Below are 27,590 nucleotides of genomic sequence, written 5' to 3' on the forward strand. Positions count from 1 at the left end.
CTTTCACAAACGCAAACTTGCTTGTGTGGGTCTTTGCTTTTTTTGAAAGTGGCAGTTTGATGACTTAGTTCAATATGTGTGTGGTAGTAGTGAACACTGTTTCTGAATATATATTTTTTAACAAGCACAATTTACATCACCTTTTAATCAAAATACTCACCTTTGGGTAATAGTCTAACGGTGCCCGAAAAGGAATGAATATCAACTTGGAACTGTGTGCCACGTATCAATGTTATGGCCCGGTACTACCCAGTACATAGGTGCTGACTGCTATTGATACTAGGGAGGAGGATGGATGGGGACGAGGTGAGCGCAAAAGGCACGGAACACTGCTCAATGGACAACAACATATCTTGAATGTAGGGACGGGGTCTTGAAGAGGGGAGTCTGTAGAAACTGTCTGGCATGGCCTTGTGGACAAAATTAAATAATGGGCCCTGGAAGACAGCTGCCAGCAATTGCAAGAGAGCTTGCCAGACAAGATGTAGGTCCACAACACATGAACCTGATAGCCCACAAAGGGTTCTATCGGTGAGCTAAAGAGGGCCAGTTCCTGTTTCACGGTACAAGTGTCCAACAATTACAGAACTAGGATAACGATGCACACCTGTTGATTTGCGCATGGTCTTAGGTGCAAACTGCCATCGATACTGGGGAGGGAGGAGTATGGATGGACTGGAACAGGGCAGTCTTGAGACTCTGGGTCTGGGGAGGCCATGTGAACAATGGTCCCTGTGTGGAAGATCCCTTTGAAGTGCACGTGGTGTTTGGCAACATGAGCGGTCCCACCCACCCAGCCCCCTTGGGAGCGTACAGTCAAAGGTATGAACTGCAATTGATAGTAGAGGGGGGATGGATGGGCATGGGGCGAACACAAAAAGGCAGGAACAATGCTGAAGGGACACATTTTGTTGATTGCAGGGGCTAGGTCTTGAAGATGGAAGTCTGGAGACACTGGGTCTGGGGAGGCCACGTGAACAATGGTCCCTGTGCGGAAGATCCCTTTGAGGTGCACATGGTGTTTGGTAACTAGAGTGTTCTCAACCCACTCAGCCCCTGTGGAAGAGCACGTCCATAGCTATGAACTGCCATTTATACTGTAGGGGGGATGGATGGGGACGTGGAGAGCGCAAAAGGGCACCAACCAGGGCTGGACTGGCCTACAGGGTACTCTGGAGATTTCCCTGTGTGCCTCTGCACTCTGGGCCTATTTTGTATTTTATTTTCACATTCAATCATGGGCAAAGGTTTGAACAAGCTCAAAATGTGTAATATGGGGCCACTTTGAAAATTATTTTGAGTGCCTCCATTGGCTCCCAGTCCACCCCTGGCACCAACCATTCTTTCATGACACTCATAGACGATTGAGCGTGCTCTTGACTCACTGGAAAACTTAAACAACTATCCGTATAAGCTCAGTTGTATTTGATTTAATATGGTGATGTTTATGGCACAATCAAACAACAAATTGTATACTTGGGGTTAAAGCACAGTTTGAGAAAATCCCCTGTACTATCCGCTGTCACTGGGGAATTTGGCACTAATTGCTCCAACAACACAGGCGGGTATTACTCGTCGAACGCGGTATCCAAGCCTCCCATGAAGCCACCATGTAAACGATCGATAGGCCACCAGACTGTACCACCTGTTAAAGAGAAACATACATATTTTAATTGAATTAACCTGATAAGTGTACCACCTTAATTGAAAGTGCATCCTAAATTTGATGGCATAGTTGCCTTTAGAAAAGTAACTTTGCGGTCCAGTCACATTACAAAATTGAACACCCATTCCAGACAGAACGGTTTGGGCCATAGAGAAATATTGTTTTTCAGTTGGAAGTGAAAGACACGTAAGCGATGATCACTCCGATTTCCAAAAAGTGAGAGAAATGTATTCAATTTACAGACTAAATTCATTTGTCAGTGATTGATCGAAGTTACGACAATGTAGGAGAACAACATGAAATATTAGTCATCTCAGTGGTCAAAATGACATCACATCTAGAGTATACTTGCTCATTACTTGGATTGCGAGGGCGAACAGTGGCGCAAAGTTCGTGCATATGCACAATCATAATCCTCAACACAGACCTTGTGAGGCAGGCTGCCCTGAAGTCATGTAGCTCGGTAACGCCTATCAGTGGTGTGTCTTCTTCCGATATGTAGGCCAAGCATCCAGAACTTTCTTGCCAGCAGTTCTCCACCTCGGTTGGCATGACCTTGCAACGATTGCAGGTAGACCACGTGGAAACCTCTTCCATGCAACCAGGCTGAGGCTCACGCTCGGGTGATTAAGCTTGCCAACTATCGTCTGATTCCACATTGTTTCAGCAGCTTTCTCTTTCCATTAGCTCCTCCTCGGAATACTCGGGCTTGTACTGGTAGGGCTGTATTGCTGCAATTGTACAACAAAAATGTCATCAAAACGCAAGTAACGAGTGAAATCAGTTCTGCTTGTGTAAATACCTGTGCGCAGCGGCTTCTTACTAGGAAGATAGCAAAACAGAGCAGAAATGAGTCACGGGCGATCTAAACTAAACACAGCGAAACTATTGACAAAGAAACTTCAATGTTGTCTGATCAGAAAGGGTCTGTTTATAGTTATTGGGGAAAAAGGCGTCCTGGCGTTTCCATGGAGACACGTCAATAGCTTGCACACAGAAAACGTTCAAATGAGATGTGCACTGGCGTTGTGAAGAGGCAGAGCGCGTCTAGTGATGTCAGCTTCAGGGGCGGGCGATCTGTATTATTGCCACGAGGGCACTTGAACTTAGTTGGGTGATGTATCAACTGATAAGATTAGCACAAGATGGCTGCTCCCAGCACATTGTTTTCGCATGTGTAAAAGTGAGGAAAACTAAGGTAAGTTGCATAGGAAAAAGTTTTATGAACGATCACATTATGCTAAACATGACATGCCCGAACGATCGAGACAATAACATTTTTGAGCGCCCTTCCCCTTTTAATATTTGGAAGCCCAGCATTTACACATATTTATAACAGGTAGAGAAGCGAAAAAATGTATCCAAGTGACTAGATCGCAGACTGCACTTCACTATTTAAACGTGTGATCCTGGGGAAACTATTTTATCTGGCAGTGATTTAGTTCACAGGATACAGTAGTCCAAAAACCGTAATTAAAAAGTCTATAGTGTTGCACCATATAAAAATAGTGCACCTTGCAGTTATCTGTGTTTTGGCACGACACGATCGAATGCTTATTTCTTTAGAAGTGTGCCTTCGTTTCCCATATTCTTCCCTCAAAAACCGCAACTTAACACTTCACTAATCAAAACAGTGACTCGTGTAAAATGCTGCTTTTATGTGGCAAACACAAATATCTCCTCCGTTGCCTTTCTCAAAAACTGCAGATTGATAACGAGAGACGAGCACTAGCAAATACACGTCTCCCTCAATCATCGGCGCCTAATCGAAGGAACGAGCGGCTTCTTCTTCTTCTTCTTCTTAATTATCGGAAGCGTGGGCTGTTGGTGCTGTGGTAGATGTCCCATGGGCGTTTCTTCCCTGTCTGACAGGGTTTAAGTTTCCCGCCTATCAGGACATCAGTTGGCCTTGTGGACGCCCAGCATCCTGTCACTTCCACTGCCGGCTGCTCCAGCAAGAGCCAATAGGAAGGTTCGCTCTCTCCACCAATGGACTGAGCCGACGGTGCCCTGAGCTCCAAGCGTAGGGCAACAATCCCAACCAACCACAGAAGCTGAAATGAGGGTGCGGGGCGGCTCCGGACCTGCTGACTTGGGCTGGAGCTGGGATGGGAAAACTGTACAAGTGGCACTTTCCCAAATCTGCAGCGGGGGTGGTTTCGTCCGGAGCGACAGGGATGCCCTGAAGGCATCCCACGGAGATCGTGCGTGTTTTGCTGTCCGCAGGTAGGAACGCGTATGGGGCGAGGGGGAGGACATAGGATCTGAGTGAGGAGCGAGCCCTGTACACACAGCTCCTCCACAGGTCGAAAGTGCTGGAAGCTGCAGTGTGTGCTCACCGGTTGGAGGCAGATGTTTTTGAGCACCACATTCTCGGGGAAGTTGGTGACATAGAGCACAAGCGTGGCAAAAGCCCGAGTTTTTAACACCTCTGGTGAAAGGGCAGGGTCATCCCGAGGGGTTGTGCAGGCGTGAGCGGATGAAGGGATGGATAGTTGGAGAGCATATTGGACAGCGAGTGGGCAGTGTACACGCCCAGAGCCACACCGCAGAGAAGGTGAGTGCTTGAGGTTTGGGCCAAGGGGCAGTGAATACATCCCGATCTCAGGTGCACGTTGCAGGAGAGCAGTGAGTGCTGGAGTGTTTGGGGGCATTGGCCACATCTCTAGGAGTACATTAAAGGAGAGCAGTGGTGGCAATGGTAATGAGCACAACCCTCGGGCACCTCACAGGACAGCAATGCTGGTGGGAGTGGAGCATGGGATAGTGACCACAACCCCTAGGGCACCTCACAAGAGAGCAGTGAGTGCTGCAGGGAGTGGAACGTGTGGTGGTGAGCACATACCTTGGACAGTGCCTTAAGTGGGGTGCTAAATCAAGGGGGGTGCTTAAACAAGGGGGTTGGGACGCACCCGAATTACCACCTTTTGTGCTCCCAGCCCCTGGGCATGCCAGAGGTGTGACACCAGTGAGCACAAGCTCTCACACACAGCCGGCAGCCCTTTCATTCAAGGAGCTGCGTGTTTGAATGGAACCCATTGATCACGTGGCTCCTTGAGTGAAAGGGCTGCATGCTGCGAGGAGGGCTGCAGGGTCCTGCTCGCTTATTGTTTCGGAGTGAAGAGTCACCAGGCAGCATGAAAGCCCTTAAACCGTGTAGTTGAAGGGCTTTCCTGCTGCCTGATGACTCTTTACTCAGAAACAATAGGAGAGCAGGCCCTCCAGCCCTCCTCCTGTTTCTGAGTACAGTCAACAGGCAGCCCGTGTACCCGAAGCAATGGTTACACGGGCTGTCTACAGGTATCAATACTTTGGTTTAGAAAAAAAAGAAAAGGCGATGCCCTTTTCTTTTTTCCTGATCTGAAGTTCTGACAGCTGCAGGAAGTCCATGTAACTGTGCAGCGCTTTGGCTACACAGGCTGCATGAGGTGTCAGTGTGGCTCGAGCTAGTCAGGGGTGCGCCCCGGGAAGGTCCTGGCTCGGAAGGACTTTCTGGAGACTGCCAGGCTTGGTCCCCAGCTAGCCCAATCCCACTGAAAGCCCAGCCTTGGACACCTGGGAGGAGAGCAGTGGGCGCTGGAGGTATTGGGGGCAAGGTTAGTGGCCACATCACTAGGAAGAGCTCATATGCGATCAGTCAGTGCTTTAGGCAGTGGGGCAAGATGTAGAGACGGCATCTGTTGGGACACTTCACAGGAGAGCAGTGAGGGCTGGGGGGAATGGAGGATCAGTGCTGGAAATGGACACCATTTTCTGTGGGAACCCTCTGCCCTTTGTGAAGGGGGAGTTATCTGAGGTGTGGGCAGGACTGGGGCCGGATTGTCAGTGCTGGGTGGGACTAGGGACGGGGCTAAGTGTTGAATGCTGTGCATGCCCTGAATACAGGATGCTGGCTACTTTGCATAAAAGCAAAGTGCATTTTGGGAACTTAAGAATGACCACCAATTTATCAAACATGTCTGTGCTAGTAATTCAAACGTTCGTTCCTTCAGAGGATGCAATGCACACTTGGTATGTTGCTCATTCCCTCTGTCAGAATAGTCACCTTGACAGTAAAATGTGTTCAAAGCATGAGACATATATACAGCTTTGGACAGTTTCATAGTGACCACATTCATGGGGTCACATTGCAGGAGAGCAGTAAGTGCTGGAGGGATTGGAGCATGCAATAGTGATCACATCCCTAGGGGTACGTTGCTTTGCAGCAATGAGTGCTGCAGGGATCGGCGCATGGGATACTGACCACATCCCGAGGGGTACATTGCAGGCGAGAGTGAGTGCTGGAGGGATATGGAGCTTGGGATAGGGACCACATCTCTAGGGGTACATTGCAAGAGAGAGTGAGTGCTGGAGGGATATGGAGCTTGGGATAGTGACCACAGAGACCTTGAACGTTTGGAGCTATGGGACAGTGACCGCATCTCAGGGGCACATTGCAGGAGAGCAGTGAGTGCTACAGGGATTGGAGCCTGGGATGGTGACCACATCCCTAGGGGTACATTGAAGGAGAGCAGTGTGCGCTGGAGGGATTGGAGCATGGCATAGTGACAACACCATCTCTAGGGGCACATTGTAGGAGAGCTGGGGGGTTTGGAGCATGGGATAGTGACCACATCTCTAGGGGTACATTGCAGGATAGCAGTGATTGCTGGAGGGATTGCTTCATGAGATAGTGACCACATCCATGTGGACACGTTGCAGGAGAGCAATGAGTGCTGGAGGGATTGGAGCATCACATAGTGACCACATCCCTCAGGGTAAATTGCAGGAGAGCAGTGTTTGCTGGAGGGATGAGAGCATGGGATAGTGACAACATTCCTAAGGGTACATTTAGCAGTGAGTGCTGGAGGGATTGGAGCATGGGATAGTAACCACATCCTTTGGGGTAAATTGCAGGAGAGCAGTGTGTGATGGAGGGATTGGAGCATGGGATAGTAACCACATCCTTTGGGGTAAATTGCAGGAGAGCAGTGTGTGATGGAGGGATTGGAGCATGGGATAGTGACCACATCCTAGGGGTTTGTTGCAGGATAGCAGTGAGTGTTGGAGGGATTGGAGCATGGGATAGTGGCCACATCCCTAGGGGTTCGTTGCAGGATAGCAGTGAGTGTTGGAGGGATTGGAGCATGGGTTAGACACCATATCTCGGCGCACACTGCAGGAGAGCTATGAGTGCTGGAGGGATTAGGGCGTTTGATAGTGACCACATTCCTAGGGGTACATTGCAGGAGAGCAGTGAGTGCTTTAAGGAATTGGAGCATGGGTTAGTGACCACATCCCTAGGGGTACATTGAAGGAGAGCAGCGAGTGCTGGAGGGATTGGAGCATGGAATAGTGACCACATCCCTAGGGGTACATTGCAGGAGAGCAGTGTGTGCTGGAGGGATTGGAGCATGGAATAGTGACCACATCCCTAGGGGTATATTGCAGAATGGCAGTGAGTGCTGGAGGGATTGGAGCAGGGGTTCCCAACCTTTTGTGGGTAATGAGTAATATTTGCTTATCAAATGAAATGGTGAGCAACAGCCGTACCGCGACGGAACATATTGTCTTTAGGTGGTGGCAACATCATTGCAACACAAATTATAATGGTAGTAACTGTAATTTTACAAATAGAACGTGTTAATGTGCAGCAATGTATTAAGTTGAGGTCCAAATCTATGCCAAGCGATTTTTCAATAGTTATTAACTGAATTTGAGATTAAGTTGATGTGTTCAAGGAGTATAAGTGGCAAAAGGAGCATTTGTAATCCCAAAAGACCATTAACACTGGTCAAAACATAGACGATTTAAAGTGTACTTTACTAGGGCTTCAGGGTTATTGCCCAAGAAATATTGAGAAACCTTGACACATGATGCATTTGTAATCATGGTAGGCCAGTCATTTTTGGTCAAATAGTAGAGCATTCAAATACCACTGTACAGAGTGTTCTAGTAGTTCTACCTTTTGATATTTGGAGAAACGTCTTGGCATGTTGACTAGAAATCATTAACAAGAAATGAATTTGCATATGCAATGTATCAAGCATGAACAATTTGCTAAACCCCTTGCTTGTTTGTGCATTTTCAAATGCCAGATGGGCAAAGTATCAGATGATATTTTTTTCATAGGAACAATGCAATGAATAGTGGTGACTGGTGAGTTTTTGAATTGGAGGAGTGTAAATATTTGCTCTGAATATGTGGGAGTCTCTAAGCATAGCGAGGGAGCCTGAACCAACCAGCCAACAGGTGGTTAGGGTGGTATGTCCACCCTAAGACATTTTTTTAAATAATGGGTTAAAATGGTACATTTAAAAGCACACTTTCTGTGCGAAATTGGGTAAAAAGCAACACAGTTTACACTCGATTTTGTATGCAAGTACATGAAGAAGCCCAATAGATGCAAGTCCCCAACAGTGCACAGGAGCATTTTCCAACGCGTTTATAAGCACCCTTTTCATGCTGGCCCTCAGAATACATGTCCATGCAGGAAGTGACAATATATGCCAGTGTTAGCATATCGGAACTTCCTGCCCCGAAAGAAATTCCATGCCACAGAAAGAGGTATATCCAGACTGGCTGTTACAATGTTGGCCAGTCTAGCCACGTAATGACCTATGTTTGCTTTTTACCCTTGACACCAATACAAAAACACCATGCCACACTGAAAATATATGACCAGACGGGTACCACAAATGTAGGGATGTCTAGCCACCTAATAACACAACAAATAAAGTACACTGGTGGACTGTGCTACCTGGCAGTCAAGTGAGAGGGCATCACCCCAACCCATCGTGAGGAGCCAACACTGCCAATGAATATGCAACATTCTTGTTGAATATGCATGATTGCATCAAACGCAAATCTTGCTTGTACAGATTAGGCATATGCAAATGATTCAAAATTGGTAATGCATGCCAAATATTGATCAATAATCCATATTTTAACTCTTCATAGGAACAGAACAAGACAATTACTCACCAGGGCACAAACGTGGACATGTGCTTCACTTATTTTGCCAGTCCAAATCCCAACCAGAGCATTTTATTCAGTACCAGAAGGTTTGCTGACTGTACCAAAGCCAAGGTAGATAACATGGGGTGGCCGCTCCTTTTCAGTACAAACAGCCTAACTGCGGGAGCATCTACCCACTCACATCTGCCAAATCTCAAACCAGAGTTGTTATAATATCCAAACACTTCTATTTCTACAGTAATTAGATTGGTACGTGTATCTGGTTTGAGGGTTTTTTACAGTGCCAAGATGTCTTTGTAAAGTGTACACTGACTGTATAAAAAACAATTATCATACAATGACCACACCATTTCATAGGAGTATGGAACATTTCTAACGAATGACGTTTATGATCGATACAAACCCAAAACTTGCATTTTAAAAAATGTCAATTGTACTTGGTTTGAACCAATACCTGGCAACTCTCGCCCACTGCATTGCCATTTTCTTTTCAAATTTCCAGTGCTACGCTGACAACACTCAACTCATTTTCAAGCTGCCCTCTGCCACCTCCTCTCCCTCTCTCCTCTCTGTTTGCCTAACTCGCATTCAAGATTGGTGTGCCGCCAATGATCTTTGTCTGAATGCCAGCAAGACTGAGATCCTCCTCATCGCAACACTTTCATCATCCTTTCCCCTCACTCTCTGGCCGGCTTCCCTTGGCCCTCCTCCTACCTACACCTGCGAGGCTAAGAACCTCGGGGTGATCTTTGACTCCACCCTTTCCTTCTCTGCCCACATCTCTGAGGTCTCTAAAAAGTCACATTTCCTACTGCACCTCCTCAGAGGTACTCTTCCTTTCCTCTCCTTCCCCCAGAAGCTCATGGGTTCCCAGGCTCTGGTTCTCACTAGGTTGGACTAGTTGTTTACAGTGCTTAGTGGACACATCAAGTACCTTCTCCAGAAAGTGTTCCTGTTCCAAGTGATGTGACAATGGTAGAGAGTTCCCAAGATAGGGAGGGATTACATGGATTGATCTACTGATGATTACAGAAGCAGTAGCATTGTTTATCCCTGTCTTTCCAGGTTGGCATAGGTTTGGTCCCCAAGTTCTCCTAAATAACCACCTCATTGGGTCAATGCAAACTGCACACGCAAATGGCCCAGGCAGTGTGGGTGCAGCAGGAGGGGGTTATGGCTTCTGTTTCTAATAGATAATGAGTCTCATGACCATGCTGTCTGTGATTACGCAAACCCATGTGTCACCCATCCCCTGCCCTTCAGCTTATCGTGATGATGCCTCCAAAATATGTAATCTATCTGTTAGCTTTCCCTCGCTTTCGTAGTTCAGCCTACGCTGCCATTCATCTCGCGTTACTGTAGCACCTCCTCCTCCTTCTTGCTCTCCATTCAGTATCCCAGGCAACTGGCGAGCAACATTTTAGAGTGCTGTGAGCAACATGTTGCTCCCGAGCTACATGTTGGGGATCACTGGATTGGAGCATGGGCTAGTGACCCCATCTCTAGGGGCTTGTTGCAGCATAGCAGTGAGTGCTGGAGGGATTGGAGCATGTGATGGTGACCACATCAGTAGGGCATCGGTGCAGGAGAGCAGCGAGTGCTGGAGGGATTGGAGCATGGGATAATGACCACATCTCTGAAGACACATTGCAGGAGAGCAGTGAGTGCTGGAGAGATTTGAGTATGGGATGTTGGCTAAATCTCTTGGGGGTAAACTGGTATGAATGCAGTGTGAAGTGCTGAATGGCTGGGTACTTGTCCCAATCCACATTCCTTGTTGTGAGTGTCCGGCTGGAGAAGAATAGCCTGAATGTACTGTGAGCCTGATTGGCTGCCTGAGCCAGGCTCAGCAGTGTGAATGAGAGACAGAACAGTACATCTGGGAACCTCTCACTAACTGGAATTGTTCAGAAGCTGAAGTCGAAACTTGATGCTTACCTTGGATCCCAGCTGGAAGAAGGCTTTGCTGCTGCTTTCCTTCGACGCAATCCGAAAGCTGCCATGTGTTCAAGACCTGATCCAAGAGAGGGCCTGGCTAAGAGACCTCTTCCCGAGCTATACGGAACCATCGTGCACCAGCTAACCTTCACCAAGGCTCCCTGGAAGTCACTCCTCGAAAGGCTGCCGACTAGAAAAGAGGACCGCAGAGGAATCTTGAGTGAAGGCGCCAGGACGTTGAGGCCATCGACGACTGCCGCCGCCAAGCGAGGTTCGGAGAACCACTGTAACCTCGTCGACCAGAGCCGCAAGGTTGCATTGCCTAAGACACTTTGAAATCAAGGACTCCCTTGCTCATCATCGTCGACCGCTTTGTCCCACCAGAGAAAGTCAAGGTCGCTGATGAACTGAAGTGAATCCGCCAGTGTGTTTCCCACCACCAGAAGTCAACAAAGACCCCCAGGAAGATCCGAAAGCCAGCCACGGTCGAGTCCCGATCACCGACGCCAAACGTTGATGACCCGCCGCCCTTGATGGGCCTACAGTCTTCATCAAGTACTCTTTGCAACAACAAACTCTTGTCATTGAGGTGCACCACACGCATTATCTTCACTGGACGTTCACAACCGATCGTCGACAAGCACTGCAAAGGTCAAGGCTGCACCCTCGACGACCGGGTTTACCTTTTCCTCGAGGAATCTCGACTATCTGTGGCTCCTGCCTTAAAGGGAGTTCACTCAAGAAGGGTCCGTCGACAACCCAACGTCAAACTCTGCTAAACCGGGTAAACTGGGGTAGTAGAACCTTTTTAGAAGGATACAAGACTATATTAAACACTATATGGACTGGGCTTGTTGATACACGTTATTTACAGGTTGCCCAGGTGGGGGGATCTTCACACAGAACTGTGTCTAGTGGTAGGGATCCAGTATTCTGCCAGTTGTTTAACCCAACGTGTCTTCGCTCTTATGTCTATTGTTGATTCACTTTACTATTTGATTTGTGTGCCATTGTGACTGTCAGCAGTTGATGTACTTTAATGGAATCAAGAGTTAACTGTGGTGCGACATAGATATTGTACATATTTATCATTATAGTATTGCTTGAGCATAAAGTGTGTTATGTGTGTGTATATAACTTGAACCTTACTTATATAAAGAACTGTGTTATCACTAACATAGTGTGTAGCGATTCCTTTGCGGGGCTTGGGAACTACACTGTACTTAAGAACCAGCCTGCATCACCTCCTGAGAGCTTAAGCCTTGATTGCTCGCCCAACGTTACCATATAGAGAATCTTGGCTGGGGTGCTCTGTATTCTTACTCTGCCAGATAGAGGGCAGGAGTGCAGATAGCCCCCCTCCAGTCTTTACAGTCACCATCCTGTGCTCCAATCCCTCCAGCACTCATTGATATCCTGCAATGTGGCCCTAGAGATGTGGTCGCTATCCCATGCTCCAATCCCTCTAGCACTCACTCTTCTCTTGCAATGTGCCCCTAGAGATGTGGTCACCATCCCATGCACCATTCCCTCAAGCACACACTGCTCTCCTGCAATTCGCGCCTTGAAACACTTGTGTATAGGCGCGTTACAAATGCCATATCATATCATATCATATCAATGTACCACTAGGGATGTGGTCACTATCCCATGCTTGAACGCCTCCAGCACACATTGCTCTCCTGCAATGTTTCCCCAGGGATGTGGTCACTACCCCATGCCCCAGTCTCTCCAGCACTCACTGCACTCCTGCAATGTGCCCCTAGAGATGTGGTCACCATCCCAGGCCCCAACCCCTCCAGCACATACTGCTCTCATGCAATGTACCCCAAGACTTGTAGTCACTGTGATGCTGGAAATACTTTGGAGGGGCAGGGCCTCCATGTCCTTGTCCTGTAGTCCTTTTATCATGTGTGTTCTGTGTTATGTTCTGCACAGGAGTCCATGTGGGACTCCTGGCAGTGCAGCTCTTCCTCTTTTTGGTCATGGTGAACAGACCCTTGGGATACCCTTATGGCACCCATGGGTGGGGGGGTACAGCCCTGTGCCCCTAGTGTATGTTTTTGGGCATCTGTGTGTGGCCCACAGAGCAGGGTATGGGCTGGTGGCAGCTCCATGGTGAATTTGACAGGTGCTCAGAGTATGCCCCATTTTGGGATACCCAGGCCCTGCCATTGGAATCAGTTGATTCCTTATGGGAAGCAAGATGGCCCCTGTGGCCTCTTGCTTTCCATTGTCTTTTTTTGCTGGGCAGCCCTGGCTCTGTCCCTTCCCCTGACTGGCTGTTGGGTGGTCCATATATGGTATTGTGGGGAAGTCCAGGCCAGACTGGCTGGAGCCTTCCCAGTGACTGTGTGTTGTGGGTACACCCTTGGGGTGGGACCTGGGTGAATGGAGCATGGGATAGTGACCACATCCCTAGGGGTACATTGCAGGAGAGCAGTGAGTGCTGGAGGGATTGGAGCATGGGACAGTGACATTCATACAGTTAACTTGCTCTGTCTCTTACACCAAGCTAAACCTTCACAAGTTACTTTCTGCCAACAAATATTTCACAGGGGATCTGTGGTAACCTAAAAAGTGTTCTAATTGTACTGCTTCCAAGCAGGTCCAACTTGAGGCCACACTTCTGGGGCCAAATTTCGGCCCCATAGGTAAGTAATATGCATGAATCTGGCTTTGTAGAGTTTCAATATCGAAAGCAGAGAAAAGCTGCCATGTTTATAGGAAAATACTTGCAAAGTGCCAACCTGCTTCTCAATAGTAGGTTTGGCTGCATAAAATTGCATCAACCAGTTCAGACGCTGGTCAGTATGCAACTGTTAATTTGAAGGTTGTTACATCTAGAAAATTCAGAGAGGAGTCGTAGTTGTTCCTGAAGACCCCTTTGTGTACTGTTTAATAAGACAAGGTCATCGGCCCAGCCAGTTAATGGAGTATATCCCAAATCTAGGGGGGGAAAATAGCTGCAGATGAAAAAAAGGCAGCGGGGAGATCTGATTGATAAGTTAGAAATGGTCAGAGCAAGGACACATCCCTGCTTTACTCCAACAAAGATAGGAATGCAGTCGTAGCCTCACCCTGCCTATTAAGTCTAACCCAAACTCTTGTGTTGTTATGCAGGGCTATGATCAGTGGTCGAAGTGTATGAAAAGAAGTAGTGGAACTATGTTCCCTGCTGGCCTGCACACGCTCCCCACAACCCCCATCACCATACCCCTCCAACCCCCCCACACACGATACAAACCTCCAAACACAAGCACATGCAGCTTAAGGGAACGTTCAGTGTAGTGCACTGAAATTGCAAGTTTCAACTTCTTCCTACACTTTTATTTTAAAACAAAAGCATTCCGGAATGGTTTCTTTTTAAAATAAAAGTATAGGAACGGTAAAACTTAATTTAAAAAAAGTAGAAGAGCAACGCTCCCAATCGCTCCCGCTCACTTCGACCACTGGCTATGATCATTCTCAACAGCCCCATAGGGATATTTCAACCAACGAGTTGACACCAAAGGAGCGCTCCCTGCATAGTGCCAAACTCTGAGCTAAAGTCTACGAAAGCTACGTAAACAGACCGCTTGAGAATAAGCCATGCCTGTTGAGTAATTGACACACTAGGGCAAGCATGTTGTCCAAAGGGGTAGATTTCCTGAATCCCGTCTGGTTAATGGGAATAATGTGATTAGCGTTGCTCCAGTTATTCAGTTCCTCAAGCAGGACACAGGAAAATATTTTGGAAGGGGCAGAAGAGGCATCTACCATAGCTAGAATCATGTAGTTGGCCTTTAATTTTATAAACTGGAACTATTACGCTGTCAGACCACGAAGGAGGTAACATATTAGTATTGCTGATGATCAAAAGGAATCTATGGAGAGTATGAACCCATCAAATAGGTCTCTTTGTTTAGTATTAGATTACAGAGTCTGTCAGGGCCAGGAACACAGGAGGTTTTAATCCTCAGTATAGTTTTGAAGAGATCAGGGAGTAAACCCAGGGGCACCTGCTGGTATCGGGGGAATAGCCGTAGATTCTGGTACACAACCTATAGTGGCTGACCCAAGAAAGTTGAGAAGCACCATTAAGCATGGTGCTGGTCGAAAACCTGGGATGCGACTAGCATATGTCGGAACAACGAGCTCCTGTAGTTACAAATGGGTCTGGCATATTTGAGGGGTGAAAATTATGTATAGGGTCACACTCAAAAATTCGGTTAGGTCTTTTCAGTTAGAAGGTAGAGATATTATTTATAAGATTTAATTTCTTCTGGGGAATCTGTGCACAAACTAAGTGGCTCACTGCCCAAAAAGCCACTAGTAATCAATTAACAAAGTCCCCACAGATGAATCGTAGGTAATACTGTTGCACTCCAACTTGAGACGCAAGTATCTTCACAAAAATCCAAGACAAATATTACAACAAAACTAAAAAGCAGTGTATTGATAATTTAAAAAACGATTCAGCACAAACGGTAATCCATAGTAATCATTTTTGAAAGAAATTCAGAAAAATCCAATGATCAGTATTCAAAATACAGTCAATATTAAGTCATCAATTACAACAAAAACATTGATAGTACATTAAAAAACCGACTCTGCTGCTAGCTTAAATCCTCTAACCATAAATTCATGATTTTCGACAAAACATAGATGGCAAAATATAAATTACAACACAATAACTTCAACGTGTTTCGAGGTAATCCCTCTTCAGGAAGATATACTCTTTAACTTCAGGAGTATCTAAATAAAGAGATAGTAACAAAATAATGAAAGTACATTTCTAGTGTATATCACTAGATATTTAAAAGCAAACCAGTGCAAAGGAGAGATCCTGTCCTTATTAGTAATAGAGGAGGGGGTAAGCATGCTCCAAACTCGGTCAAAAGTTCAGACTCTGAGTGGAAATGTACATTAGTAAATTCAGGATCTAAATCGCCATCTGTTTCAACAAAAGAAAGCCTCTATTAGCTAACTGATCTACAAGACTCTTCATCGGTTCAACAAACCACCATATGCAGCAGTAGGGTACGAAATTGAGATTCAATGATCATGGGCTTAGAAACCAGTTCCTGGGTGTCGGGCATCACCAAGTAGGTAGGAGCTACCGCTGGCAAACCAGAATCCAGTACACTGCACACTACACATCAAACTTCCACCTGAGATGCCCACTTAAACATTCCCAAACACTGAAAGTTAATGTCGCATATGCATGTTTGTAAGGCACCATTTGCCCTGGTGAGCTGAATGTAGCTCCTGGTAACTGTTGGATTGCAACTAACCAGGCTTTCCCAGACAAGAAGCAGGAGCTAAATAGCTCTCAGCTCCCAGCATGATCAGTCATATGTGAAGCAGCTACCTGAACTAACTGAGAAGGAATAATCTCCTGGGACTGCCTGATGGAATTATGAACACCAATTCTCTTCACAGTAGTCCTATTCTCAGAATTTCCGAGTCCCCAAATTACAATAATTGTCATTATACAGATTAACTTCATCTCCAGCTTCTTTATATACCATACCATATCAATCCCCTCTGAGAAGTAATTTCCTTCTACATTTTTGTTTCCCCACCCATGTGCGAGGTGAAATCCTATACTGTTACCTATACAGTGCCATTACCATACCATTGTATGATCCTCCACTTCTTCTGATCACCATCTATGAAATGCAGGTAAGAAACACCATAAGAAAACATTTTAGACAAATGCAATCATTTAGGCCAACTTAGCTCCCTAGGGGCAAGAGGATAGGCATTATAGGAGTAGGAGTCTGTTCCATAAGGGAGGTAGTAGATGACAGTTCAGTGATGGGTAAAACATTTGCATAGTCCCCATCTGACAGCCATTAGGGAGTAAATAATAATAAATCTTTATTGTGTTATAACTCAGAGTTTTACACAAACAATCAAACGTGTCAATTTAAGTATACACTAAACTCACATAATAATTACACCGTAGAGCAAACAAACAATGCTATAAATGTATTATAAAAATCCAATTTTGTACATTATTCAATCAGCATAGCATAGCAATCACATAAAAACATAAGAGCATAAGAAAACCATACCTAGTGGTTCAGAACAACAATCACCACAGCCTCCACACATGCCCACATACTTAATCAGGGCCAGTTTGACAGTGGCCTGGGCTTCCCTCCAAAAGATCTTTAACAACTTCCATGCATGGTATAGTTCCAGTTGAGCAGACATTGATTGTGTATTCAAACAATAATCCCAAAAGGATTGGATTTTAATGGACTCATATGAGTGGACCAGGCCACCCAAGTTACACAAATAAATGGGTCCCAGCTTGGTACACTCGGTTAACACATGTTTCACACTTTTCTGTTTATGAGGCAACCTACAGATATGGCAGTATCGGTCCTTCAGATCCAAGCCCAACTGTGCTCCATGAGCAGATAGCAAAGGCAGTTCATTTATAAGTAATAGTAACAAGAAACGCCTCACCTCGGATGCAGTGCACAGCAGTAGGTAAGGCTGCGTCCTCCTGTAGGAGTGAGCTACCCTGGAAACATCATCATAGCATTTTAAACTTGCCAAGTGAAGGTAATTGTTATTTTTTTTAAAAACAATGTTTTATTGATATTGTTGAATTTAATCAACTTTTCAATACAAAACTTTACAGTTTAAAATATTCATAATAAGAAAAATACAAAGCAAATCTAGTCCAGATAAAATACATCAAACAAAGAAATATTTCCAATTACACAATTAATCGGATGAAACAGTTGAAAAGAAAAATTAAATTGGTTTACAACTTTCAAAAACAAATGCATAAACAGCTCAACAGGTGAGATTCACTGCATGAAGAAAATTAACTGTTGCAATTTGTAGAGAAACATTTGTTGTACACAGCAATGTGGACCACCTCTCAACTGGGTCCAAAATTCTCAAATGATTGCAGTGACCAGAAAAATATTTAAATCGTTCATGAATTAAGGCTGGGCATAGAGACACAATGTGTTCTAAAGTTTCAAGCACCTTGGTATCTAAGCAGAATCGACAAAAGGATGACTTCGACTCGATGCATTTTCGTTTGCACAAGAGTTCTCGAGTGTGCCACAAGTTGAAGCGCAGCCTGATGATTCCTGAGCGTGTTCTTTTTTTACAAGGAAACCTGAGGAGGTACGGTACCATGGATCCCAGGCTTTTGTGTCTAAATTTTTCAGGAAGGGCAGTTTTATATTGAAGACATCGAGATCTGGCCTTAATCGAATCACAACGGTAGATAAGATGCTTTGCTTTGTCAGGATTGTTAATAAGCGTGTTAAGAGTGACGTCCGCTTGTACTAAGATGGTATAGACAGCATGTAACCAATGTTTGACAAAGTGATGTTCTGTTTTGAAAATGTAATCGGACAGGAATTGTAAGAGATTGATCTCCTTGGTTGACATTAAACATTTACGGAAGAGGGCACATGCTTTCCACTGGTACTGCGCGTATAGGGAGGCTAGGCCTAGTTCAAAGCGCACCCAAACTGCTGGAATGCATTGGGGAAGTTGAAGAATCGCTTTCCAGAATTTGCCTTCAATTTTATCTAGCAACGCAAGGGACCATGGTGGTTGTGATTCCAGGCCATATAGTATGCAAGGGGTAGCTTTTTGTTTCCAATATATCAGCGCTGGTTTCATTGTAAAGGTACCAACACGTTGCATTATAATTTTGGTTTGTGAAATGGCTGTGTCTAACTGGTGCTGTACCGCATCTAAGTTGCCGGCGCCTGACCCGCTACCATCAAACACCATTCCCAAATAGATGTAATTTGGAACTACTACCAAATTGATATGGTTAATGGTCCATTGGAATTTATGCTTAGCCGAATTGGAAGGTCTGTACACAACAATCTGTGTTTTTGAAGTGTTGACCCGCAATTCATTTTGTATTATGTAGCCGTTGAACGCATCAAGTAGACTTTGAAGGCCACTCAGAGTTTTTGAGATTAATACCAAATCATCAGCATACTTAAGAGTCTGGATCAAATGATTGTTGATTTTAGGTGAGTCAGATGATATCGCCTCGAGGACCTGCCGGACGTCATGCATAAAATAGTTGAAAATTGCCAACGCCAAAAGGCAACCCTGCTTTAAACCACAGGCAGTTGGAATTGCTATAGATAGTAATCCTCCTAGAGTTAGCCTGATGCGAGTTGAAGTTTCGCAATGTAGCGAGTAAATAATTTGTTGTAATATAGTAGGACATTTGTCTGTAGCAAGTTTAGCAAAAAGTAGGGGCCGAGAAATGGCGTCAAATGCTGTGTGCAGATCTACGAAAGCAAAATAGATTGCTTGTTTAGCCGCTTGCGCTTGAAACTTAACTGCGTTGAGGCAGAACATGTTAATATTCGTGCCCATGCCTTCTAGAAACCCTGTCTAAAAAGGGTCTCTAGTATGGGTGGTTTTGGTCCAAAGAATGAAATCTCGGAGTATAAGTTTGGAAAAAAGTTTCCCAGGCGCATCCAGTAATGCAATCGCCCTATAATTGCAGGGAAGAGTGCGGTCACCCTTCTTATGAATAGGAACTATAATGGAGGTTTTCCAGGAATAGGGAATGGTGCAAGAAGCCATGATCTGTTGGAAAAGGTTATTCAAGATTATTGCCCACATAGAGGGATTAGATCTAAACATAAAATTACTGAGGCCATCAGGTCCCATGGCTCTCGATGGGCTAATGTGCTTGATATAACCCTCAAGAATAGACGGAGAAGATTCAAGAAACCAGGTTTGAGGACCTTCAGGCCGATAGGCAAGATTAGAGAAGGTCGGATCCGCATACAGAGTTGTATAATGCTGGATCCACTGTGCCTCTGTCGCATTGAGAACTTGCATAGCAGCTTGGGCAATATTTAATCAGTGTGCTCACCAGACCCAAGTTTCAGCAGTGTTTTTATTTGCTATTAGTTTGAGCATGTGTTCGCCATCTCGCTGGATAATGTGAGCTTTATGTTGTTGCATCCAGTTGCGATATCTGCATTTAGCAGATTTTAGCTGTTGGTTGCGACTTGGCTCATTTAGTTTGCAAATAAGTCTTCTTTCACGCTGGTACTCAGTCTTTCTAGCTTTGACTAGTGGATTGAAGGAATGTTTATGAGAGGACTCACGATGAGTCAAATTTTTCACTGGTTTCTTGAATGTGGCTAGAAGATTGGTATACTGGGTAGGGTGATGAGACTTATTATTGCAGATAACTAGTTGTGACAAGGTAGAGAGGTTGCTATCGGACTAACAAAAGCGAGATTTGGCATTATTAACAATCACATTTTGTAAGAAAAAAGAGTTGTTGAGTGGTGCACAATTCCAGATTAATGTTAGCAAAAGCAAGTGATGGTCGCTATGCGTCTGAGGAATAACTTGAAACATGTGTATCTGTCCATTGAAATTAGAGTGTATATACATGTAATCAATAGTGGTGCTTGTGTTCTCTCTGCGCCATGTTGGTTGTGCTGGAATAACACTGTGAATCGAGCCATTAGTCATGTGAAAGTTACGTTCCAACATAAATGCTGACCACCGCTTGATCTTTGCAATTGTTGTTTTCCCTTTGGGGTGCAGACAGTCTAAATTAAGATCTCCCACGATAATTGTATCTCTGATTCCCGGGGTTACGAGCATCAAGTCAAGGATACTGGTTAGGCCTGCATAGAAAGCAGAGTCCGTTATCCGAAGAGGATTGCGGTAAATATTGATCAAGGCAATAGTGTGAAATGGACATGAAATTTTCACAAGCTGTATAAAAGCAGAAACTGTAGTCCATGGTTGAACAGCAAAACCCCTTGCCGTATTCACCCCTACCAAAAAGCCCGAAGACGGATGACCCTGGAGGCCCGCAATAGCTGGAAGTAGTGCAATCTCATAGTTGTTCCAAGCAGGTGGGTGCAAGAGCCAAGTTTCTTGCAAAGCTATGATGTCATACTCTGCCTGGAAACTAGCAATGGACGCCTGTAGATGTGAATGGCCTCGTATGTTCCAACTAACGATAGTGAGATGGCATTCAGTAGGTGTTAGTGATGGTTATGACATGTAAGGCTGTTTGCGGTAAGCATGTTTCAGTGTTGGTTTATTCGAGTAGGTGTTGGGTAGCAGTTGTTTTGCATCATTTCCCACCAGTGTGCGCGCAGGGTCTTGCGCTAGTAAAAAGCCCATGTTGAAAATTGCATTTTAGCTTTCCAAACTGTGTTTAGTACAATGCCGGGAGGAATCCATAGGCGCACAATCGAGCAAATGGACTAAGAAATGAATTCGATTGGTTCGATATCACTCGAGCAAATATCTTCGAGTTCCACGAGCTCTGAGAAGATGTTTAACACACTCTGTCTGTTAATATCATAGGTGTCAAAACTACCTCCTCGGCATTTCAGAATTAGGGAGTGACAATTCCGTAAGTCTCAAGAAAGGGGCCTAGTGGGCATAAGATGGGCATCTTGTAGCTTGATATTAGTGGACAAGGCAGCATCAGATTATGTCTGGGAAAAAGTTACCGTGGGTCGTGGAGTTTGGGATTGCATCATGCTGGAAGGGCGAGAAGCGAGATGTAGGGCATCTGCGTCTGTTTGGGCAATGTAATGGAGTAGCCATTGACGCAGATTCTATGACAAGACTGGAGGCGAGCATTATGCTTCATCTTCATTTATTCTACTCTTCAGCAGTTCAACAAACATATATAACAAAAACCATGAAAAGTGTCCTAACAAACTTTTCTCCTTTCCAAAACTACAAAATCCATGAGCCTCTGTAGTCCATGCTTACTCCACCCTTCACAACCCACTTCCTGTGCTTGGACTCCTCCTCTTCTTTTACTGCTCTTCAAGCAAATAAGTACTATTCCTTTCCTCTCTGAATGACAGTGGTAAACTGACTGAGTGAGAGGGAAAGTTTGTTAGTAAAGGAGATAAATAAGGTTTTGAGAGTGAAAGCACTTTGATGTGAGTGTGTGAGAAGTGGCTTTAGCACTTGTTTTCAGGTTTTATTAGGAATTTGTCACAGACGCGCGTTTGCGCACTAAGTTAGACGTGTTTACGTATCTACTCGCCGCGGGGTTTAGTCGCGGGATCTGGAGTAGATTTATTTAATGCATAATTTCCGCCGCGAGGCTGACGGCCCCGTGTCGCACCTTTGGGGTTTCAGTCAGCCTCGCAGCCGTAAGGGCACCGGGAGCAGCTGCGCTCGAGAGGCTCAGGCCCCCCCCTTTGGGAAGGAGGAGCCGGCGCCCGCGAAGCCAGCAGTGTGCTGAGGCCGCAGCATTCGGTCTCGTAGCCCCGCCCGCGGGTGGGCAGAGCTAGCGCGCGATGCGCAGAGCTTTCGCTCCCTCAGCATAGCTCCCCCCACCCGCAGGTGGGCGGAGCTTAATCGCGAGTGAGTCGCGTAACGTCGTCTCAGAGCGACGATTGTTTGTACAACATTGCTGGCGCTCGTATGAGGTAGCGCAGCCCTATTATTGATTTTAAAAGGAGGGAGAAGCGATCTCGTGATCGCGTGCGCCGTGCTTAGCCAAAGCACCATCCCTGCAATTCAGCAGCCCCTCGAGATAAAGGGCATTGATAGACTCGGGTCTGTGGACCCTTACACTGCCGAGGAGCAGTAGAGTGACGCAGTGAGGGCGAGGACCCTCACAGGAGCCAGAAGGCTAAGCAAAGTTAAAGGTGCAGCCGCTGAAAAGAAAAAAAAAAATGAATATCATAAGAGAGCAGTGGGCATGCTGAGAGACCTGATCCAGGTATTTAGGCACACAGCACAGTAGAAAATGTCTTAATTTGAGTGGAGTGAGGAGGAGCAGTCCCATGACCTCGCTGCCAGCTGTAAGCAAGTGCTTGGTAGCTCTCTTATTGATGCAGTGGCGGAAGGGGTGAGACCCCTACAGAAGAGGCTGGAGTTGTGGGAAGCTATGCTTTCGCAGCCGGATAATAGCACCGAAGTTGATAGGCGCACGCCCACAGAGCCCTTGAAAGAGGGACGTAAGGGGAGTAAGCTAGCCCTCAAGAGGAAAGCCTCTGACGACCCCCGGGGCTCATTTGAAGAGGCGGTAGAAAAGGCCTCAGAGGTGCCTGACGCTTTTGCGAAGCTTAAAGAAGCTTATCTGCAAAGGCAGGCGGTGCCGAACCTCACAACCCCCACTCCAGGGGATGATAACATCGGAGAAGACCCTGGCTCGGAAGAGGAGCTGGTAGAGGATCAGGCCTCCTTAGTGGAAGAAGAGGCCGAGGAGGAAGACTGGGCTAGACCCAGTGGGGGTAAGAGAGCGAGAAAGGAGAAGCATCTCCTAGAAGCGCAGGACGATCTGTTCGACCCGGACAACATCCGCAATCCGAGGTCCACCGAGTGGCAACCATCCCCCCGAGTAACCCAGTATATGGCGGCGAGGCTACGCAAACCACTAGACAAGGAAGTGAGGCAAAGTCTTCGGGCGGAGTGCCCGCGCCCAGACCTGCCAGGAAAAGTGGCAGAAGCCCCCGAGCTCGACCTGAAAATGCTGACCTTCGTGTCCAAAACGAGCAAGGACCCCCGTAAGGGAATTGATAGATCCTGGAAAAGCTGCCAGGAAAAGGTATTAGATTTGGCAGGTCCTCTCGCTAAGATTATGGACCTCGCAGAGAGGGCGAAGGACACTGGAGAAGAGGTTGACCCAGAGGCCCTCGCAGGGTGGGCTCAGAGAGCTGTCTGCCTTCTCGGTAACGCGAATTGCGCCATCGCGTCAGAGAGAAGAAAGGGTCTATTACTCAAAATAGATTCAAAGTTGAGCGACTTGTCATCGTATGAAGCTGGAGAAGGAGCCCAAGGCCTCCTGTTCGGAGAGACCTTTGGGAAGGAGATGGGCCGATTCATCGGAACATATGCTTCACTAGAGAAGGCGCAAGCATCAATTCGTAAAATATTCCCCAGTACAGTTTTTGGGGGGGATCAGCCGCGTCAGGGGTCGCGCAGCCGGTCGTAACCAAGGAGGAAGGAGACCCCAAAACCCCAGAGCGCAATACTGGGAGAACAAAAGTCCAGACACGTTCTTCCCGTCCAGAGGGAGGTTCCCGAGGGGCCGAAGGTCCAGAGGTTTGGGACGAGGTCAAGGATTTACACCAGGTGAGAGCGATTCAGTATCCTCCTGTAGGGGGGAGGACGTGCATGTTTTTAGAGAATTGGCGCAAGCTTTCAAGCGATTCCTGGATATTGCAGACCGTCGGAGGTCTGGAGCTAGATTTTATAGAGGCCCCGGTTCAGCTGCACAGGCCGCAGAACCAGAAATTAGCGCAAGCGGAACAAGCATGCCTAGACAGCGAGATAGCGCAGCTTGTCGGCAAACAGGCGATAGAGAAATGCAAGATATCCCCAAAGTTTGTGAGCAATATGTTCCTGGTGCACAGGAAGGAGAAGGTACGCCCGGTTATAAATCTCAAAGAGCTGAATGGCTGGATCGTGTATCGACACTTCAAGATGGAAGGCGTCCATCAGCTCAGAGACTCCCTAAGAGAAGGAGACTGGCTGACACGTCTAGATCTGAAAGATGCCTATCTTATGGTACCTGTTCTCTAGGAGTACAGACCAGTTCTAGCTTTTCGCTGGCGAGATCGATTCTGGCAATTCAAGACCATGCCATTCGGGCTGGCCTCTGCACCCTGGGCCTTCACGAAGTTGATGAAGCCGGTAGCAGCAGCGATCAGGGAGAAGGGCGTCAGGCTGATCATTTACCTGGACGACCTCTTGCTCCTAGCAGAAAATCGGGAGGTATTGGTATACCAAACGAAGTGGGTGCAGGACCTTCTGACCTCCTTAGGATTTCTGGTGAACACAGAGAAGTCGGATACCACACCAGCGCAAAGGTTAGACTTCCTAGGATTTGTCCTAGTCACCAGGAAGGCGACTTTGGAACTTCCAGCTCGGAAGATGAGGGACATCAAGAGGTAGATCAGAGCATGCTTGGAGAAGCAGCAAGTTTCTCTCAGGACATTAGCAAGAATACTAGCAGCCTCCATCCAGGCCATTTTTCCTGGCCCCTTGCACTACCGTGCGCTGCAGAGGTTGAAGATGAAGCATCTGCAACAAGGTCTGAAGTACCACCAACTGGTACCTCTAGATCAGGACTCTATTACAGAGCTAGAATGGTGGTTAAAGAATATGGATGCTTGGAACGGGCGAGCCATATTCGGAGACAAGCCAGATCTAGTAATAGAGTCGGACGCCAGCCGGAAAGGCTGGGGAGCCAGATGTGGGTCTCTACAGACCGGAGGCAAGTGGAGCGAAGAGGAGCTTCGTCTGCACATAAACTGCCTGGAGCTTTTAACAGGATCGTTCGCAATCAAAGCCTTTAAGAAAGAAAGAGTGAAATCTTGTGTCCTACTGAAGATGGACAACATATCAGCGGTGTGGTACATCAGCCATTTAGGTGGTACGAGATCCAGGATGCTTGCAGAGCTTGCGAAGGACCTGTGGCATTTCTGCCTACGATCAGGGACGTCAGTGACAGCAGAGTACCTGCCAGGGACACTGAATGTAGTAGCAGATTGGAACTCTCGGTACCTAACGGATTCCAGCGATTGGAGGCTGGAGCCAGCTGTATTCCAGAGACTGAACACGAGATGGGGACCATTGCAGGTAGACCTGTTCGCTTCCCGGCTCAATGCGCAGAGGAGCCTCTACTACAGTTGGAGGCTGGATCCGGGAGCGCAAGGAACAGATGCGTTTCTGCAAGAGTGGACGGGAGGTCCGCACTACCTTCGTGATGTTGAGCAGAGTATTAGCGAAATGTCGGAGGGAGAAAGCGGAGTTGGTATTAGTAACACTGTTATGGAAGTCACAGGTGTGGTTTCCCACCTTAATGGAAATAATGTCGGACATACCCAGAGTCCTCCCCGACGGGGAGCGACTGCTCACGGACCCAGCTGGGTCGTGTCATCCTCTGAGAGTGAGAGGGACACTCCCGCTAGTCGCGTGCAGGATATCCGGAAACGGTGGGCACTGCCAGGAATTTCAGCACAAGCTGCTCAGCTCATCGCGGAATCCTGGGCTCCTTCCACTAGGAGGAGCTATGACGCAGCTTGGGCCAAATGGACAAGCTGGTGTAGGAACAGAAGTGTTCATCCCTTTTCAGCACCTGTAGTGGAAATTCTGAATTTTCTTGCGAACCTATTGCAGAGCGGGAAGGCTTTCCGTACAATAGGGGTGTATAGATCAGCAATTTCTGCGGGTCACATGCCGATAGAGGGCGTCCCGGCAGGAGAGCATCCTGCGATAGTGAGGCTCATCAGAGGAGCAAGATTTAAGGCGCCACCGGAGCCCAAGTATAGCACAACGTGGGACGTGGCTGCTGTGCTGCGCCTTCTTGCAAGTTGGCTGGCAGATAAGTACCTGTCGCTTAAGCAATTATCAGGCAAGTTAGCTATGCTATTATGTTTAATTTCCTGCAAAAGGGTATCAGATGTGAGAGCACTAGATGTTAACAGACGGTGCTTAGGACCGGAGGGAGTCACATTCTCCATAGTCAGAAGGACTAAGACAGGGACCTCTACGGTGCTTTATCCGTATTTCCCGAACAATTCGAAGTGGTGTGTAGCACGATGCATTAAGGAATACGAGATTAGGACTGCGGAGTATAGAGCAGCAAGTACTATTCAGCTATTGATAGCGCGCAGGAAACCCTATCAAGCAGTTGCAGCAGCTACCATCGCAAGATGGGTCAAAGAGGTCATGCATGCAGCAGGTGTGAATGTGGACACGTATGGGGCCCATTCTGTGAGAGGGGCAATGGCCTCGTCGGCCGCGAGAGCAGGAGTGCCTTTGTGTGAGATAATGCTAGTTGCAGACTGGTCAAGCGATAGAACTTTTAAAGAGTTTTACTTTAAGCCAGCAGAGAGTTTGGCTAGTACAGTGTTGGGTAAGCTTTGAACAAGCATAATGCTCGCCTCCAGTCTTGTCATAGAATGAAGATTACCCCTGCTATCTGCGCAGGGAGTATTAATTCTATTAAAGACTAGGAGGCGAGCATTAAATTCCCACCCGAGTATTGTACTGTGTATAATATGTCAATGCAGTATTATGAGCTAGTACGTTACGTAGACACCACCCTAAATTATCCTATTGTTGTTTTTTCATAGGAGAAGATCAAAAGAATAGCTGAAGGCAGCACCATGGCAGAGAATATCAGGAGACCGAGAGTATTCCGGCAGTTGAGTTAAAGTTCAGGAGAGTCTTCGCACCGTTGACGAGGATCAGTTAAAGACCATAAGAGACTGTCAGAGCGAGTAAAAGCAGAGGAGGAGTCCAAGCACAGGAAGTGGGTTGTGAAGGGTGGAGTGAGCATGGACTACAGAGGCTCATGGATTTTGTAGTTTTGGAAAGGAGAAAAGTTTGTTAGGACACTTTTCATGGTTTTTGTTATATCTGTTTGTTGAACTGCTGAAGAGTAGAATAAATGAAGATGAAGCATAATGCTCGCCTCCTAGTCTTTAATAGAATTAATACTCCCTGCGCAGATAGCAGGGGTAATCGTCATTGGGATTCAATTCTCGGGGCTTCTGGATTGGAATGGGAGCAGAGGGCTGAATGCAGGAAGCTAAATAAGAGTCGACTGCATCGCGTATTTGATTCATTGCGATAGCGTCGGCCTCCTTTTCGCTCACAGAGTTGATGGGAGGTGTAATTTGTGTTTGTACAGCTTGGCCCAAAGAACTATGAACAGGAACAAAAAGTTGTAGTGTTCACTTGATCAAGTTCTCGAATGAGGGCATCCAATGGGGGGGGTAAGAGGTGGCTGCAGAAGGAGTAGACAGATCAGGCATCACAGAATTTTGAGGTCTAGAGACTGAATCTGAAGAAACCTGCTTTAATGGTAAGGCAATAGGATTAAAAAGTACTGGTAATACTTGCACAGATGGAACGGGCACTTGTGAATTATGTGTGGCTTGGAGGACAGATGGAAGTTCTACAGTGGGCAGCACTGATGGGCACGTTATTGCTTCAAAAGAGTTGTGTGTCCGAGAACTTGGTTTCAGAGTTTGAAAGAAGGATTTCATCGTTTGTTTAGGAAGTCTTAGTG

General features: G+C 46.6%; 1 protein-coding gene across 2 annotated transcripts in view; it reads left to right on the forward strand.

Moving 5' to 3' along the window:
* The first annotated feature begins 3,744 nt into the window (after positions 1-3,744).
* DNMBP (dynamin binding protein) overlaps positions 3,745-27,590 on the forward strand; it is a 938,987-nt gene continuing 915,141 nt past the window's right edge. For both annotated transcript variants that reach the window (XM_069611517.1, XM_069611518.1), the window contains exon 1: positions 3,745-3,892. The gene's annotated coding sequence lies outside the window, so the exon portion shown is untranslated. The remainder of the gene's footprint in view (positions 3,893-27,590) is intronic.

The sequence above is a fragment of the Ambystoma mexicanum genome, chromosome 8 (genome assembly GCF_040938575.1).
Source record: "Ambystoma mexicanum isolate Mex_15411 chromosome 8, UKY_AmexF1_1, whole genome shotgun sequence".
NCBI lineage: Eukaryota > Metazoa > Chordata > Amphibia > Caudata > Ambystomatidae > Ambystoma > Ambystoma mexicanum.